The 4,513-nt window shown below is 42.2% G+C and overlaps 1 long non-coding RNA gene across 1 annotated transcript; it reads left to right on the top strand.

Annotated features, from left to right (window-relative positions):
- The first annotated feature begins 2,668 nt into the window (after nt 1–2,668).
- On the top strand, nt 2,669–4,260 carry LOC120676412. Its single transcript, XR_005675807.1, has 5 exons — nt 2,669–2,833; nt 3,215–3,295; nt 3,405–3,448; nt 3,556–3,837; nt 4,119–4,260. It is a non-coding gene; the product is annotated as an uncharacterized LOC120676412 (long non-coding RNA).
- Nucleotides 4,261–4,513: the final 253 nt, after the last annotated feature.

Below are 4,513 nucleotides of genomic sequence, written 5' to 3'. Positions count from 1 at the left end.
TTAGCGGATGATTATTGTAGCATCACAGTTGCAAATCATAGATTAAGTAGGCTTATTAGATTCGTCTCGCGATTTACAGTCTATCCATGTAAAAAATTTGTAAATAAATTTTATTTAGTACTCTATGCATGTGTTAAAATATTTGATGAGATATTTTTTTGTGTTTACGGTTTATGGGAGTGGAAACAAACAAGGCGTACTGTGTAGCATTCGGAAGCACCGAAGTGACCAGAAGCTGTGCCGCCCTAGGGCCAAAGCGATCACGGCGACCGACGAGACGACGTGTGCGGCAGCGTGCCACCTCAGCCGGACACCCGTCGCCCTGCCACAAGCCTCGCTCGAACGGTACACGCGTCTAACTCCCTCCTGCCCATAAATTAAAATCAATATGGTGCCCATAAATTAAAATCAATATGGTGACGCTTGTAGGTGGAGGCAGTCGCCCCTCTGGTGGGCACAGGCCCCTGTCGCCCCTGGTGGGCGACATGTCCCTGTCGCTCGTTATGGGGGCGACATGCCCCTTTTTTTTTGCCAGGAATTTTGTTGCAAATTTGAAGAAAAAATTACACTTAGGGCCTGTCGCCCCCCTATAGGGTGACCGGGGGTAGTTTTGAAATATTTCAAAACGGACATATATTTTGAAATTTTAATTTTTTTAAATATAAAAAGAAAAATTCCCTCGAGCTCATGTCATGGCCGCTCTTAAAATCTGTCAGAAATGCTTAGTAAATTGAGAACATAAAGTTTTTTCTCTCTCTATTTCGTTAGAGAGAAAATGTTTATTTGCCTCGACTAATTGTAGCACATTTCAGGAGCATCTGTAGCCTAGTGGCTATAAGAACTTCAGTAGCATTTCAGATTCTGAATTCGGCTTTCCGTGGGAGCAAATTTTCTAGAATTTAAAAGTATTATGTTTTCAATGGTAGCGGTGTTTCCATCGACAGAGACGTCTAGGGTGAATTTCGTCAATCTCGAAAATTTGTTAGCTCATTCTTCGAAGATGCTAATAGAAATAGTATGTGCGTTATATAGGAGTAAGTATATGTGCGTTGTGAGTGTCTGTGTAATCTAAAATCTAAAAAAAGACTAATGGTACCACGTGTAGATTTGGATTGGGCACCCGTTCACAAAGCAGCTGTATGCTAATAGGTGGAGGGACCTGTAAATTTCTATCATAATAAGCGGAACTTGTATAGTTATATATTTCAGCCGATAGTGTAACAAAGGGGTACGAGCAGAAGATATATCATCAGCCAAGTACAGTGTACGGAGAAATACTTTCATGGCCAACGACCTATTTGTCAAGGAGTTCTTTACAATGCTTGGAAATACTTTCTAATACTTTCCAATATCTTTTAATACTTAGTCATAATATTATTTTTAACTAATTTTAATTATTGAAGGGTAGAATAGTAATTGTACCTAAATCCCCACTACCCCCCTGCCTCCGCGTCCGCCACGGCGTCGCCCGGAGACATATCTGGTGCAATCACGGAACTGGTGAAATCACCGTGCAATCCGACTAAAAAGGTCTTCAAAAAATTCTGAAAAAATCATGAATGTACATCTCGGTCTAACCCCATCTACATATAAAATTTTATGGTCAAATTCATCTTACTCTAGCAGTTACAAAAAAGACACATTTGGGCTGCATTTGAACGTTACTGATTGTCAGAAAATTTGTCTTTTTTGTAACTGTAAGTGTAAGATGAATTTGATCGTGGAAATTTATATGTAGATGGGGTAGACCGAGATGTACATTCATGATTTTTTTCAGAATTTTTTGAAGACTTTTTAGTCGGATTGCACGATGATTTCACCAGTTCTGTGATTTCACCAGATATGTCTCCGCGTCGCCCTACCCATCTCCCCCATCGCCGCCTCCGCCGCTCCGCGTCGCCCTTGCCTTCTCCCCCGACGCCGGCTCCGCCGCCTACGTCGGTACCTCTCGCCGTGCCCTTGCCGTCCTCCCTGCGGGTTACCCCGCCCTTCTGCCCCGGCGCGCCGCCGCCACGGGGAGAGAGACCAACCGCTGCTTGTGCTCCGCTCCTCGCAAACTCCTCCACGCGTCATCTCCTCCGTGTCGTCTTCGCGCCCCCCGAAAGGTACCGCGCCTCCTTCCCTTCTCCCCCCCCCCCCCCCCCCCGCCCCCAACGTTCCTTGCCTTGCTTTGCTTCCCCCACCACCTGTTCGGTGAAATGCTGCAGCCACGGGAAAGGAGAAAAAACTCGCTTGCTGTTTTCGGGTCTGCTGGCTGTCTGCCACGGTTGTGGTGTTAATTCGACGCGGAGCATCTCGTCCGGTGATAGTGGGAGCAGTGCTCTAGCTTGATTGGAGTGTCAGCTGCTGTTTGAGGAATTAAGGCCCTTTCTTCTTGCTCTAGGCGTCGTCCTGGCCCTTGCCCCTGAACAAGGGCCTTTGCTGCGTATAAGTTTGTTCAAACAATTTTGATGGTTTCCCTGGCTACCTCAGCGTCATTAATTTTATTGGTGAGGATTATAATTTTATTCAGCTGGGAGATTGGGTTTCTTTAGCACTCCTTTATGACTTGTGATCTACAATTCATTGGAAGCAAATTGACTTTTACTTGATTATTTGTGACCTTTTTGGCTTCAACAGAGGAAGAAGAAATTGAAATGTTATTGGAAAATTATCTTCAACGGTATTCTTCTCATCCCAGCAAACACTAGGTTTTCTGATTTCTTGTTTTTTCTTGCTGGCTATGGTGCCATTTCATTGTGCATTCTGTCATATGTGAATCGTGCCCTGGTCAAGCAGAGAGACTTCTGGATTCTGCAAGAGAAATGGAAGACTCAATTGCTGTGAACTTTAGGTCTGTGAGTCTGTCCATTCTCACCACTCGAGCTCTAAAATGCTGCACGTTCTCTTTCACTAATGCATCTGTTACTAAACTATAGTTGATGATATATGCCTCAAAAGTAGGAATATACTTGAATTAGTATGAATATATAAAGAAGTCACTCAAAGTAGGACAGTAACTTATTATCCACATGCCTCAAAAGTCAAGAAAGAAACAACCGCCTCTCAACTGTTTCTGCTGTTTCATGGTTGTTTTCTGAATCCTGCATCCTACAATCAGTAATTATGAAATACTGCTAATTCTGTCATGAGAAATGAAATTAGCAAAGTTTCTCTAAATTTCAGTGTGCAATGGATTAAGTTTTTGCTTACCATTGCTTTGGAAATCTTGCAGTTCCTGGCGACTCGAAGTAAGTAGAGTGGAGCTGCTGCTTCAAGTAGGAACGTTTTGTTGCAGTAGGAGCATTAGTTGCAGGTATAGGGATCTTAACTTTTGTTTTGTAAATTATGTTTCATCTCATGTTATTTCTCAGGTTTATTTGCTGCACCACTCGTAGAGTAATGCCCTGGTGTTTCTTCTGTAGGAATATTTGGCATGAATCTTAAATCATACCTCGAGACAAACGCGGTATAACCCTGCATTCCTGATCTTTTTTCTGCTTCTATGCCATGTACCTAGCCATATTAATATACCACGCCTCTCCATTCGTTGACAATTAGTTTGTTTTCGAGCAGTGGGCATTTTGAGCGACGACTGGTGGAATAGTAGTTGGAGCACGAGCTGGATGTTTCTTCATGTACTCCTACCTAAAGGCTAGGGAGATATTGTGAACCCTGTAACATCTATATCTTAGAACTATTCTTTGAACTGTAAATATTGCAATTTTTATGTCATTTGCACATCATTGATGGATATGCATATTGATTCTTGAGATTATTGTGGGTGTTCGATGCTTCGAATTCTTGCATGGTTTGTCAGTCGTGATCCTGAAGGCTGGACCAAGCATTTCCACAAGTGTAAGAATTCTGAAATGAATTGGAAAGACAAAAGTTCTATTTACATGTTTAGCATTAGTGCCAGTTTAAATTCATATAGCAATCTGGGGGTACTGGCTGTGGTTACCTGGCAAGTTCTGTTCATCTCAGTGCCAATGATAGTTTTGACAATCAGGCTGCAGGTTAAATGGCACAATATATTTGGCAAAGTTTTTAGGGATGGTGTCTTCCTTTTTTTACCTTGGGTAACATAATACTGCAATTATCTTTGATGCTGTACTAACAGACATCTTGATGTATAGTGGTCGAAGATGGGTCGAACTGGAGCATGGGTCAAAGGCAGCTCTTCTGTTTGGGACGTGCAATTTTGAGAAGATGCCGCATTTTAGTTCTCGATGAGGCCACTGCTTCTATAGACAATGCAACTGATGCTATACTCAGAAACAATCAGACAGAATTCAAAGATTGCACTGTTATCACTTCAACTCTTTAAAGTGCATCTTCAATTTCAAATAAATTGTTGTATATAATTTATTTTTGCAACAAAGGCTTCTCAGCTTCCCCGTGTTCAGTTTTTATGCCTTGAGTGACTGGCAAGGTGACTGGACTGGAGCCATATAATGCATGATATTTCTATTTTCTTCATAAGTATTCATCCTCGTTGAGAAGAGCTAAACATAGAATGGAATGACCGAAG

Source organism: Panicum virgatum, chromosome 5N (genome assembly GCF_016808335.1).
Source record: "Panicum virgatum strain AP13 chromosome 5N, P.virgatum_v5, whole genome shotgun sequence".
Taxonomy (NCBI): domain Eukaryota; kingdom Viridiplantae; phylum Streptophyta; class Magnoliopsida; order Poales; family Poaceae; genus Panicum; species Panicum virgatum.
This window is presented reverse-complemented; position numbering and strand designations above follow the sequence as displayed.